Genomic DNA, 15,092 nt, shown 5'->3' with positions numbered 1-15,092 from the left:
CTCAACCAAAGAGTGACAACAGTAAAAAAAAAAAATATATATATATATTGGCCTCTGCAGTGCACTCAATGCAAGTACTAAGGTAAGTCATAAGTGCACTTCAAATGAAGCTAACATGTTAAGTACACAGACGAAAACTGCAGTCCATGAGGGTGACAAACAAAGAAACATGGACGCACATGTTTTTTTAAGATGTGTAGACGTTTTGTTTCACAAATTATGCAAAAGCAACTTCTCTTACCTTCTGGTACCTGCTGATCTGCATTTGGGATCTGCATAAATCCTGAAAAATTGCGCGCGTCTGCCTTTGTAGTCCGTGGAGACGCCGTAGTCGATAAGCTTCTTTTTTTCTATCTTCTTGTTATGGGACATTCATCCTCTGCTGTTGCCATTTCTAATACAAAGTAGTGCAAAGTTCTTGTCAGCAAACTCGCCATGAAAGCGCTAAAACATACCGGTCTAGTGAGTTTATATTATTCACCCAAGGAACTTTAGTTATTAGAGTTCAGGTCGCTTGTTTCCGGATGTGACTGTCAGAAAGCGGCTTGAAGATGATCTGTAAAACATAATCTATGCAACATTTTGACCAAAGAACCACCATTACATGTTATGTAGACCAGTGGTCCCCAACCTTTTTGTAACTGCGGACCGGTCAATGCTTGACAATTTCACCACGGACGGGGGGGGGGGTCGTAGGCTGTCTTCTCTCTCTTCACTGTGCCTTTTATCCTTCACAAAGAAAGTTTCCAAAGACGCCTGTTTTTTTACTCATTTTGCTTGCTGGGTTAAATTTTGGCGCTCAAGTGACCAAGATATAACCGAGAGAATCCGGTCATTTTTCAAAATTAAAGACTATTCAAAATACAAGATCGTCCGGGCTCAGATAATAAATAAATCGGAAATAACTAATTATTTATGGTGCGGCCCGGTACCAATCGATACATGGACAGGTACCGGGCCACGGCCGGGGGTTGGGCACCACTGATGTAGACCGCAAGGAAGTGTTTTCAATTTAGAAAAAAAATTAAATAATATGACTCCTTTAATGCGCCCTTTAATCCGGTGTGCCTTATACATAAAAAAAGATAGCAAATAGACCATTCGTCGGCTGTGCGCCTTATAATCCGGTGCGCCCTGTGGTCCGGTAATATACGGCACTTGTCCGCTTTTGTAGTCCGTGCCGACACTGTAGTCGATAAACTTCTTCTTTTTCTCTATCTTCTTGTTATGGGACATTCATCCTCCGCTGTTGCCATTTCAAATATAAAGTAGTGTAAAGTTCTCACTTATATCTGTCAGTAAACACGCCATGAAATCGCTAAAACATACCGGTATAGTGAGTTTACATTATTCACCCAAGAAACTTTGGTTATTAGAGAGTTCTGGTCAGACGGTTTTTCACGGGACACGTTGTTGTTTCCGGATGAGAAGATGCTGCTTCGTTATTGATTGAAGTAAAGTCTGAATGTCATTAAAACAGTTAACTCCATCTTTTGACACTTCTTCCACTCCCGTCTTTGCACGCTACACAGCTACAACAAAGATGACGGGGAGAAGACGCTTGATGATGATCTGTAAAACATCATCTATGCAACAATTTGACCAAATAACCAACATTACATGTTATGTAGACCACAAGGAAGTGCTTAACATTTAGAAAAAATATATATATATATGCCGTGATGAGGTGGCGACTTGTCCAGGGTGTACCCCGCCTTCCGCCCGATTGTAGCTGATATAGGCTCCAGCGACCCCGAAGGGAATAAGCGGTAAAAAATGGATGGATGGATAATAATAATATGACTCCTTTAATGCACCCTATAATCAGGTTTTTAAATGATTGATTGAGACTTTTATTATTAGATTGCACAGTACAGTACATATTCCCTACAATTGACCACTAAATGGTAACACCCGAATACATTTTTCAACTTGTTTAAGTCGGGGTCCACGTTAATCAATTCATGGTATGCATGGTTTCCCACACATTCATTTATTTGTGGTGGCCCGCCACAAAAGAATTACGTCCGCCACAAATAAAAAAAATTAAAAGAAAAATTTTTGTCCTCTCCAGCTTCTCAGGCAAATCATATAGTTGATGTAGATGCCCATATCGGCGGTTCAGATTTACTTTACAAAAGAGAAGTGTAGGATACTTCTCTTGTTGCCTTATTTGTATTTGACTTTATTAAATGTATTTATATTAGAAACACAACATGTGTATATAACAAAGGGTGCATAGTCTGCAGGCAGTCGGAAACACATGGTTAAGTGTAGGGAGTAAAACTGATGGCAGTCTAAAGTTCAAGATTTTTGGAGCTCTTTGTTCAGTGGATCAGATGTTTGATGAAGCTCTGTGTCTATCTACCACCACTACTGTTTTCTGTTTATTTGTTACTGACTGTGACAGGACACCTCTGCCTCTGTTTCACTTCATGTTGCTGGTAAATAATATGGTTGTAGTAGTAGGCTAAAGTTAAGTTATTTAGTATGCACTAATTAAAGGGGCAGAGCTTTGAGACATTTTAGCTTTTATATTTTATAAGATATCTTTTTTGTAAGAACCACAATTAATAAATATATTTCAGTGAATAACTTATTGTTCAAATCTGTATATAAATATGTACATAAAGTGTTGTAATTATATTGTAAAATGGATGGATGGATGGATGGACGTTTAAAACAAAACTGTTATTATTAATTAGTAAGTATACATTTTTTGAGCCTTTTTAGAGAAAATCAAATCATTGTAGTAAATTATGCAAATTACTCGATGATGTCATGGTGACCACGCCCCCACCGCCACAGGTATCTTGGCAGTTTATGGGAAACACTGGTATGGGTGCGCCTTATATATGAAAAAAGACCAAAAATAGACCATTCATCGACAGTGCGCCTTATAATCCAATGCACCCTATGGTCCGGTAATCTTCATGTAAAGTTTGCCATTCTTAGTTTTTCTTTTTCTAGTTTCTGAATTTCCTTTCCTTGTTTGGTCGATACCTATCTTCTAGAAGGCAAACTTATCGAGCACAGATCGATGTAGTCAAATCTAAGAAATATAAAACGATATATCAATTAATCGTTATCTATTTAGACATTATTTAGTTAGCTTCATAGCCAGGAGAAATCCACACTATTATAAATTTAATGGGATGCACAACTGGACAACTGGCTCCAATTGTAACTAAAGTTAAGCTAAAAAAAATATAAATTAATCGTTATCTATTTAGACATTATTTAGTTAGCTTCATAGCCAGGAGAAATCCACACTATTATAATTTTAATGAGATGCACAACTGGACAACTGGCTCCAATTGTAACTAAAGTTAAGCTAAAAAAAATATATCTCCTGATGTGCTTCCTGTGTTCACCGACACGAGTTAAATGCAGAAGTTAAATAGTATGTATGTATGTTAGTATTTGAGGCAACAGTGTAAGTCTGTTCTTAATCCTGGAGTTAATTGGACCTGTGAACTGTGGTCATTCTGTGACAGTTTTTCATCATGTGCATTATTTACAGTTACAAGCAAACAGTTTCTCTTCCTTTTTATGCTTGGCAAGGTACAGTATGTGCTGTCCAATGCCTATTATTATTATTATATTAGGCATTTTGCCTCTTTTGGCTGTATTGTGTTTGTGTGTGTGTGTCCAGGGCAAGTGTGCTGACCCCAGTCATGTTGGAAGTTCAGGAGTTGAGAGGGATTTTCTTAAGGGGATCTTTGCAGAAGTGTTTGCCTGTGTGTGTGTCTCTTTGCATGTGTGCGTTAGTGATTAACGCCAGATGTGCGGGGCTCAGGGTGTCGGCAGTACGTTGAGAGGGCCCCACTGTATTTGGTTCAGCCTGGTTGCGGAAAATGCTCAGGCGACCTCTTCACACATGGCTGACATTAACATCTTCGCCGTTCATCCTCCTGATCCCCCTTAAGGTTCGCAACATTAGGTCAGCCAGAGCAGAAGGAAGTTTTAATAAGGATGTAGAAGCAGCCAAAGCCAGGGTGTGCATTTTTTCACTTCTCTTTTTTCTCCAGCAGAGGGCGAAAGAGAGCTATGGAAGGTCCACAGTTCACTATCATGTCTGAAGTCACTCCTGCAGGTAAACATCTTTGTGTTTCCCATTCAAAAAGTTCACACAATTGTTGTATTGTTTTGAGTTAAAACATTTTAACTAATTAAAACGGAACTAGATAAGTACTTTCTTAAAATGCTTGATTTAAAAAGTCATGTTAAACATGATATAAGAAAACAGAAGATAAAAAAGGGTCTTGTATATTCATAAATTTTTACGTCATATAAAAAAAATATTGAGAACAATAAGTCTTATGTATTCTGAAAATGTTTACCCAGCGTAGTCACACCATAGTAACATACGACTGCCAGACAATTTTAGATGTAAATAAATCAAACCGTTTTAGACCAAAAGATGCGTATACTCTTGGAACGCATCAAATAATCCCCTCAATTCCCCCCAAAAACGGATTAACTCGCTGGAATATAAAGACAATATAACATACATCCATACACGTTGATGCATATGCAAAAGTGCAACATATTTATCTGTACAGTAATCTATTTATTTATATCTGCACCTTATTGCTCTTTAATCCTGCACTACCATGAGCTAATGCAAGGAAATTTCGTTCTTATCTGTACTGTAAAGTTCAAATTTGAATGACAATAAAAAGGAAGTCTAGTCTAGTCTAGTCTTTAATATTATTTCATGTTTGCTGAACCAACATTCAATTTACTGTCAAACAAAACATTAACTTTTCAGGAGTTTTAATACTTGGAAATGTACTAAAGTTCTGCAGTTGCCTCCCAGCCATATAACATTAATATTTGAAACTTCATATTACAATACAGTATGTGATTGTTTTTACAATTGTTTGCTGTCCAAGCAATTTTTCCTTTCCTAGGCCCTGCAACTTAAAACCACGAGTTTAATAGGACATTTGTCCCCATGTTACCTGACAATTGTTTTGTCCCTGTTTTTTTTTTTTTCTTCGACCTTTTCCTCAGTTCCTACCTTTGTTGTTCAATTCTTCTCTGCCCGTCTATCTACCTTTTGTCCCTGTGTGAATATTTCACATTGCTGCTGCCGCTGGTGCGTGATGCAGAGCACTGAGCAGTCATTGTGTGTGCACATGTGGGTGATGTGGTATGCGGCGCTGCGGCGCGTGGTGTGTTGTGACGGCTGTGCAGCCTCCGACGCCAGCCGTCTATCCGTCTGTGCAGCTTCACCTAAGGGTGACACGTACCCGTACCCACACACACACACACACACACACCTAGAAACATACCAACAGTGGGCTACAATGCATCGCCACGGGTCACATGGTTTGCTTCCACTGTAGCCTGCGTGCCGCATTGTCTGCTATAGATTGTAACATGGTATTGGTGAATACAGTCATTTCAGTTGTTTTTTTTTTTGTTTAAAAACAGGTGCTGTAATTCTAGGAGCAATAAAGATTTTTTATTGTTTTCCAAAATTGCCATCCAAATCTGAAAAGTATTGTGAACTTTGTGAAGTGCACTTTATTTTAAAACATTTTCATTATACTGTACATTTTAAAATAACTATTTTGTGTAAAACACTCCCACAATTTAAACTACAGATACCAGATAGCACTTTAATAATAGTGCTTATGTTTACTTTATTAAAGTATAACTGCTAATTGTATTAGGTAAATCACTGGTTCAGAATGCACATTTAAAACACACATTATATATATTTCTTTCTTTCTTTCTTTAGTTTATTTCGAACATGAACACACTTACATCACAATACATCACACAATTTCATATCATTTCATTTTACATCATGCCCGAAAAGGAGTAGGAAGAAGCAAAGCTTATTTAATCCTACCCCTTTCCCACTTCAAAGCGTTTACAAATATATAGAATCATTTACTGACCTTTTTATATAATAAAATAACATCTATGAATTAGTATATACAACAGTTTTGTAATACGTAATTAATTAATTCAGTCATTATTAACATACTGAGATGAAGAATATCTTATTTTCAATAAGGTTGGAAGTATTTCTCATAATTCTTCTTCTTTGTACTTTGTAAGCACTATTATTTTGAACAATCTCTTAAACTGGATCATATCAGTACAATTTTCCATTCCATAATTTAATTCCATATACTGATATGCTAAAAGTTCTAAGTGTTGTACGTGCATATAAATGTTTTAAATTATTTTTCCCTCTAAGGTTATATTTCTCCTCTTTAGTTGAGAAGAATTGTTGTAAATTCTTTGGTAGCAGGTTATAGTTTGCTTTGTACATCATTTTAGCTGTTTGCAAGTTTACCAAATCACCGAACTTTAATATTTTTGACTTAATAAATAAAGGGTTTGTATGTTCTCTATATCCAACTTTATGTATTATTCTAACTGATCTTTTTTGTAATACGGTTAGCGAATGTAGCGCACATTTGTAGTTATTTCCCCATATTTCTGCACAGTAACTCAGATATGGTAACACTAGCGAGCAGTAGAGAATATGAAGTGATTTTTGGCCCAGGACGTATTTTGCTTTATTCATTATTGAAATGTTTTTTGCCACCTTATGTTGTATGTTTTGTATATGAGATTTCCAGTTCATTTGATCATCTATTAATACTCCCAAAAATCTGGTTTCTTTTACCCTTTCGATGTCTACTCCGTAAATATGTACATTGTACATATTTACACTGTAAATGTTGCCCTTTAAGTGAGGGGACGAACACTTTTGAAAAATTAGAACTTGTTATGAATTACTGCGTTTTTCAATAAAGTAAAATTTGTCACACAGTCATGGTCAGCAAAGTCAGTGGGAAATAATGTTGTCAAGCCTCACATTTCATTAGGGTCCTGCCTAAAAGGCGTAATATACATATTTTAACACTGTAATAAAGTCATTTTCAGTTAGTCAATATTTTAATAATTTTATATCTAATTTAATTAGGTTCGACAGCAGCAATGTAATCTGTAAAGACGTAAATTGTATTTTTTAAAGCATGTTTTTTTTAAATTATTTTATGAGTAGGGCTGTCCAAAATAAAGAATTAACTCATTGTAATAAGCACAAAAAATTATCTCATTAATAATTTGTATACATAGATTAATCACACAATTTATTTTTGACTACTGTGCCTTAACCACAAATGGTTGCTTAAAGGGGGTTGTTTTACAGTCAGTGATCAGGTCTATGTTGTGTTCACTGGCAAATGTCACTTCAAAATGCACCCAATGGGACTATATATATAAATTTACCAAATTTTGAGCAAATTAATGTGGTGCATCCAAGCAAAACATGTTTCCTGTATGATATTCTGACAATAAAATTGCATTTGTGTCGAAATATTGGGGTATTTTTTTAAAAGTTGATTTAAATTATGCAAGCGGGTGTGATTAATGATGATTAATCTAAAATCAGAAGTGTCAATAATGTGATTATTAAACTCATCATTTGACAGGACTAATTATTAGTATATGTTATTTACATACATGGTAACTGCAACAACCCGGAAGGAAGGAGATTTTTAGAACAAAGTTCTGCAGGAAAAGTGAAAATCTTATCAGATTGAAGGTGTTTTTTGTTTTTTTTACCCTTCGCATTAATATTTCGCCGTGTTTGTTGCATTTTTGTTGCGTTTCGCTTGATTGTAAAATATGTCGATCGAGAGGGGGTGTGACGTTCATATGTTGTCAATATTCAGTGTTTTATCGTTCATAGATAATATTGTAAATCCCACATTCTTTATTTTCATGTACTTTCTGGGTCTCTCATTCAGTAAAAAAATGTAAAATTCCATTCTGTTTTTTAAAGCAGTCTGTCATAAAATGTTTAGCTTTCAATCAGACATTATTATGAGGTTTTGTATTAGTGTTCCTAAAAACAGATATAACGGCCCCCAGACACATTTTTTTCTCTAAATTTGGCCCCCCAGTCAAAATAATTGCCCAGGCCTGCTATAGGTGCACACCCTAGAATTATCCCATACTGTCAGGCTAATGGCAGACTAATGCATTGATTGATTTATTGAAACTTTTATTAGTAGATTGCACAGTACAGTACATATTCTGTACAATTGACCACTAAATGGTAACACCCGAATAAGTTTTTCAACTTGTTTAAGTCGGGGTCCACGTTAATCACTTCATGGTAAAAAAACATATTTGTATGATTTCCACCTAAATTCATTGTGAAGACACACACAAATATAGGTGATGCAAATGACATTAATAATACAGTTTAGGCAAATATTGATTGTGTTTTAGCAAATGCACTATTTTATATTGTTACAGTGTATTTGCTATGAATTAACGAATGTTTTAAAAGTTCTGTGTCTAAAGTTGTCAGACACAGTGGAAGGCCAGACAATATTGCTGCGCGCTGTGTTGTAATCCTTGGTATTTAGTGTCTTCTCTAGTGCTGCCGAGGTGAAAAGTTGAACCTGGTGTTGACCCTCTCTTGAGAGAGGGCTTAGCTCTGAAGTCAGGCGCAGGCCAAAGGCACATGCAGGATATTCTCAAGTTCCTCTTCCCCTCCCTCGTGTGCACCCCTCCGCCGCCATCCTCCCTCCCACACGGAAACAATTAGCATCTGTGATAAGACATTGTACATATTTCCATCATTTTATCTCATCTGCCTTGTTTTGTTTGTTTTTTTTACATCGTGACGAAAGTCTCGTGTCCTCGTCCTGTAGCACCGTTGATCAACATCATCTTGGTGAAAGGAGGGAGTGAAAGAGTCTGAGAGGGGCCTTGCGCTTATCACAAATGGGAGCTGAATTCCAGATGGAACGATAATTAAAAAAACTGTACAAAAATAGACAAAACAGCAAAGCAAGTGAAAAAAACAAGAGCATCATAACAGACAGGGTTGACGTTTGGCCAAACCTAAATTCGCTAAAAAAAAATGTTTGTTCTTTTTTAATATCTATGCTGTTACTGGATGGAATACAACTACAGAGACTTTTATGATATTTGTATATTATTTTTCAACTTCAAAACGTATCATATCACGTTCCTGTTTGTATAACATTTTAGATCAACATCAAACACACTTTGACTGCAGACTGGTTGGTCAATCAAGTGCAATTACATTTTTGGTATTGCTGTTGTGTTGGAGGACTTTATGTTAATAAACGGAGTGCTCACAATCACATAACATAGCCACAAGAAAATTATATGTATAAAATGTAAAATTTTACATATCTAACTGACTCACATGGTATCGCACTTTCATTTTGATGTCGTTAGTTGTGTGCACGTCGGGTTATTATGGTCGTCAAAGCTACATGACACACACAAATTCAAATCAGAGCTAGATCTAACATTCTTCCCGTCCAGTGGAGCAGGAGAACACGAGGCCTGAAGATAGGAGTCCGGCAGTAGATGTTGAGTCGTACTTAAATATGTTCTCCACCTGTTTTAGTTTTTCAGTGGTTGTGATAACCTGAGCATGACCCCGGATTGGTCTAATCTCAATCTCATCTCCTTTCGCTGGTCAACTGACAGAACATTGTGCAGAGAGCAGAGAATGTGTGTAGCATTGTTTTAGGCTGTCTGTTAGTCAAGTTTGTCCAAACCGTAGAAAGCCGTTCAATACACAGTGAGAGAATGTTTAGGGTGAGAAGTAAATGAGCCAAACGTGTTGACGTTGTCTGGCATGAAGCCTGTGTAATGATTTCTGGCTGTGTTCCTCTGTTGTGTGTACAAACATGACTGACTACAGTTAATGAGTGTATGTGTTCGTTAAAGACTTTACAGCAATAGTTCTTGTAAGCACCACACATCACCATCTTAAATGGAACTCGTTCAGTTCTTTTTATGTTGGCTCCTGATGGGAAAATGCAGTAAGTTGCATTTTCTAAGAGCCTTGATCGTGCTGTAAGGCACATGGCAAGCCTGTCCAGTGTAGTAGCTGCCTTGGGCAGCCTGTTTGGAGGTTTTTAGTTTAGCCAGATTAGATCAGAGGATCATTCTGTTTGTTTATTTTTGATTTGGGAGGGGCAGCGGTCCCCGAGGAATACCCCCTCCCATCAACTGCTACTCTGCTGTCCCTCCCCAGTATTCCTCCTCAGGGCACAGTCGACTGGAGCCCTCCTGACCTTCCCGTCACCCCTTTCAAACCATGTTAGCTAACATATTCCGGGAACAGAAAAGTAAATGAAGGAAGTTTCTCTCAGTGTCCAGCAAACTAAATCACAACCAGATCTGTTCATATGGGGCTGCAAGTCAGTGCCACCCAAGTGGGCAGTCCCTCTGGCTGTGGTCTGCCTTCGAAGAGGTTCATCCCTGCCGGTTGACCTCTCTTTCATCTGCTTGAAGGTTGCCAATCTTGTTTTGCACCCAGCGTTGTTAGATTGGCAGGGTATCATGTGGACAAACCAAATCAGTGTGTTGCAAAAGCAGTCAGATTTTGGTCTTTTTATATTCTCAGGTAACACAAAAAATAGTAGTGCTTTCATCTAAATTAATGTAGGAGGTTAGTATGGGCCAGGCCATGGTGTACCCTGCTCCCAGCCCAAAGTCATTTGCGGTACTCGTGGCTCCAATGAATGGTACAGTAAATTGATCAATTTGTATCCAAATACTTTTGGCTTGTCTTAGTCAACTTTTCAGGATCAGAAATTAAGTTTCAGCACTTAAAAATGACTCATAGTTAACATTGTTAATTTTTGTCCCAATCCACCTCGTCATTAGTTTTATTATGGATATTGAATAGAACAGAGCTAATCAAAGTATTACCCACCTGTCCTTGTCCGGCCTGCGAAAAATTAATTGAAATTGGATTACAAAATTCAAATACATTTACGTCATGCATGGATTAAAACATAAATGCATTTATTAATTTTTTTCCATATGCTGTCTTTCGCCGCCATGTAAATGTGTGTTTTTATTTGATTGAAACTTTTATTAGTACATTGCACAGTACAGTACATATTCCGTACAATTGACCACTAAATGGTAACACCCGAATAAGTTTTTCAACTTGTTTAAGTCAAGGTCAACGTTAATCAATTCATGGTTGTGCGTAGGGCTGTGCGATGGAAAGCCCGCTATTCCTGGATAGGTTGAACAGTTTGAATGTGGAACGGTTTGAATCAAATGAAAAATGTGGAAAGTAGAGCGCGCCAAAATCTGCAGAAGAAGAAGAATATATAGATGATTTTCATGCATTAACTCAGTGGTTCTCAACCTTTTTTCAGTGATGTACCCCCTGTGAACATTTTTTTAATTCAAGTACCCCCTAATCAGAGCAAAGCATTTTTGGTTGAAAAAAAGAGATAAAGAAGTAAAATACAGCACTATGTCATCAGTTTCTGATTTACTAAATTGTATAACAGTGCAAAATATTGCTCATTTGTTGTGGTCTTTCTTGAACTATTTGGAAAAAAAGATATAAAAATAACTAAAAACTTTAAAAAAAATAAACAAGTGATTCAATTATAAATAAAGATTTCTACACATAGAAGTAATCATCGACTTAAAGTGCCCTCTTTGGGGATTGTAATAGAGATCCATCTGGATTCATGAACTTAATTCGAAACATTTCTTCACAAAAAAAGAAATTTTTAACATCAATATTTATGGAACATGTCCGTCCACAAAAAATCTAGCTGTCAACACTGAATATTGCATTGTTGCATTTCTTTTCACAGTTCTTTTTGACAGACATTTAAAAAAAATCTCCCGTACCCCTTGGCATACCTTCAAGTACCCCTTGGCATACCTTCAAGTACCCCTTGGCATACCTTCAAGTACCCCCAGGGGTACGCGTACCCCCATTTGAGAACCACTGCATTAACTAAGCAAATGCTGATCAGAAATTGGAATAGAAGGCATTTACAGAAGCGAACAAATTATATACACACAGGAAATAATGTACCAAAAACCAATCAAGGTTAGATACTTTTGGAAGTGCACGTGAAGCTACGCAAGAGAGGGCAAGAAAACAAGGTTTGGTTTTAGGACTTGTATGAATCAGTCATTGCATTGCATAAATCCCTCCTCGGCTTAACCCATTTCAGTTCATCATTAGGTTAGCAATGATGCTGTGTTGGAGGAAGGATGCCTTTTTGATCATACACATTTTGTTTACTGTCATGAGAATAAATATTATGTAACCCACTTCTAAGTATGTGCACATTTAACTAGTTTCATAGGAGCTGAAAGTAGGGATTGGTACGGAATCCGGTACTTGACATCCAATTTCAGAGACCAGAGTGTCAGGACTGGCGATGCATCTGTAGAGATCCGATATAATTGGACATTCAAACCAACGGACATGCGTGTAGTTTGAATTCATATTTCTAAAAACGATTTCATGTCGTTTTTGTTGTTCCAGCCATAGAAACTCCAGCTAAATTAAATCCGGATAGGACAAAAATTTGCCTTGTTGCTCGAAGTGTTAAGCTTTGACAAAACAAAAACTTTCTCCTTGTGATCATATTGAGTGGATTTACTATTATAAAATATTTTTTTGTTTAATGTTATACATATTTTTGTTCATTACTTTTTATGTTGTAAATGCCACTATGGTGCATCATGATTAGAACTTGGGCGATTTATGAATCTACAGACAGATGTCCAAACATCAGGAACTGTGTTACAGCAGAGAGTAACCCACTAAAAAGAGTACATTTGCAAGTAGATTAATAAATCCGATAAATATTCACACGGTAAAGCAACACGTCCATCAGCCATAGATATGATGACGCAGAGAGACGACACACGACTTTTAGCCCCAGGTTTATGGCGCCAAGTGTCTGAGCATTCTATGGTTTTAGAAGGCACACAATTAAATAAAAGATGCCTGCTCGTCTCGTAGGGTCTTTTATTTATTATTTCACTTAGCAAGCAGCACATATCTAGTCTTCCAAAATATAAACACAGTATATGTATGCTGTATAGGGATGTCCGATAATGGCTTTTGGCCGATATCCGATATGCCGATATTGTCCAACTCTTTAATTACCGATACCGATATCAACCGATATCAACCGATATATACAGTCGTGGAATTAACACATTATTATGCCTAATTTGGACAACCAGGTATGGTGAAGATAAGGTACTTTTTTAAAAAATGAATCAAATAAAATAAGATAAATAAATTAAAAACATTTTCTTGAATAAAAAAGAAAGTAAAACAATATAAAAACAGTTACATAGAAACTAGTAATTAATGAAAATTTGTAAAATTAACTGTTAAAGATTAGTATTATTAGTGGACCAGCAGCACGCACAATCATGTGTGCTTACGGACTGTATCCCTTGCAGACTGTATTGATATATATTGATATATAATGTAGGAACCAGAATATTAATAACAGAAAGAAACAACCCTTTTGTGTGAATGAGTGTAAATGGGGGAGGGTTTTTTTTTGGGTTGGTGCACTAATTGTAAGTGTATCTTGTGTTTTTTATGTGGATTTAATTAAAAAAAAACACAAAAAAAACGATACTGATAATAAAAAAAACGATACCGATAATTTCCGATATTACATTTTAACGCATTTATCGGCCGATAATATCGGCAGACCGATATTATCGGACATCTCTAATGCTGTACATTGAAAAACCGCAACACAATACAGCATACGCCAGTAGCCAAAGGAGGCGACTAGTAGACATTTTGTTCTTATTATTAATAATTAAATGTAATACATTAGGAATAAATAATAATATGCAGATATTAAAAATATGTCAGCACGGTGTGAAGTGGTTAACGCTTAGCACTTGTGCCTCACAGCCATAAGGTCTTGGGTTTGATTTCCCAGGATTGGGGTCATTCTGTGTGGAGTTTACATGTTTTCTCAGTGACTGCATGGGTTCTCTCCGGATACTCCGGCTTCCTCCCACCTCCAACGACATGCGCACCTGGGGATAGGCTGATTATCAAAGCTAAAGTGGCCCTAGTGTGTGAATGTGAATGATTGTCTGTCTATCTACCGACTTGTCCTGGGTGTACCCTGCCTTCCGCCCGAGTGCAGCTGGTATAGGCTCCATGTGTTTTTTTCCTACAGATCACGTACATAGGTGTATACAGTGTTTCCTTGCCACTTTGCGGTTCACGTACTGCGGTCTCAGTGCACCATGGATTTTAAAGTACCATTGACTACATTGAGTTTAAGTACCTACTGAAGTTTTATGTTAAATTTAGGTCCAGGTGTATCACATTTTTAAGAGCATAGGAAGTGTCTCAAAGCTGTTTGAAGGGTTTATAAAGACGTTAAATGAATGTAATATTCCTATAAATCATAAAATTAATAGACTGCCTACAGTATTTTGCCGGAAATTCCCCTACTACGGGATGTAACCCCAGCGATCAAGCCAACACCGAATAGTGTCCTGTATTCCATGATATATGTAGACTAGGCCTGGGCCGATAATTGATAAGTCAAATAACCGACGGTAAATGAAAATTAAGCCAGTAAGTTTTCCAGCGTCGATAAATCACCATGTACATGCCTGTTTGAGGGATTCAAGAGCATTCATGCTTTTCAACGGTTTCAGCAGCTGTGCGTTTGTGCCTTAGCGGAATGAAAAGAAGGGGATGAATTCTCTTGTCCTTCATTAAGTGCCTTTGACTCTTTTGTGAGAACAGGCGGTGTTGCTCGCCCTTGTAGCATTACAAAGTGCAACAAGTTGGGCCGTGACCAACACATGAAGGAGCAAACATGGACATAATGATCATAAAACCAAATGCCACAGCAGCAATGTGGGAATATTTCAGTTTAAACCAGTTTGCAAAATGTGCTCGAAGATGACAAACCTGCACGTCTACTTGAAACACAACCACCTGACAGTCCTCACTCACTGAGGCGTTTTGTGTACAAGTTCAGTGCAAACAAAACAGTGCAAAAGGGTGTGCGTCCCACAGAAAGTGTGGTTCAAATCATTACATGGCCAAAGACAAGCTGCCATTCAATACTGTTGAAAAACTAACATTTCTAAAAACGCTGCAAACGTTTGACAGACATTTGTCATGTTGTCATCTCATGTTGGTGTTCCTCGCTCACAAGTTTTTTTTGCATATGACCTGTTAATACATCTGCTTATACTATGTTAAAATTGTTACTCTGCACTTT

The 15,092-nt window shown here is 37.1% G+C and overlaps 1 long non-coding RNA gene across 2 annotated transcripts in view; it reads left to right on the top strand.

The window, feature by feature from the left end:
• The window catches only part of LOC133648632 (uncharacterized), a 117,889-nt gene that overhangs the window by 377 nt on the left and 102,420 nt on the right, over positions 1-15,092 (top strand). Inside the window, exons 2-3 of one of the 2 annotated variants that reach the window (XR_009825901.1) lie at positions 1-82; positions 4,035-4,096. The exon at positions 1-82 is cut by the window's left edge and continues 16 nt beyond it. This is a non-coding gene — a long non-coding RNA (uncharacterized LOC133648632). Of the gene's footprint in view, positions 83-4,031; positions 4,097-15,092 lie in introns of both variants that reach the window. The other variant, XR_009825902.1, reaches the window with a different exon arrangement.

The sequence above is a fragment of the Entelurus aequoreus genome, linkage group LG01, assembly GCF_033978785.1.
Source record: "Entelurus aequoreus isolate RoL-2023_Sb linkage group LG01, RoL_Eaeq_v1.1, whole genome shotgun sequence".
NCBI classification, from domain to species: Eukaryota; Metazoa; Chordata; class Actinopteri; order Syngnathiformes; family Syngnathidae; genus Entelurus; species Entelurus aequoreus.
Note: the sequence above shows the minus strand (reverse complement) of the source record. Positions and strands in the feature narration are given on the sequence as shown.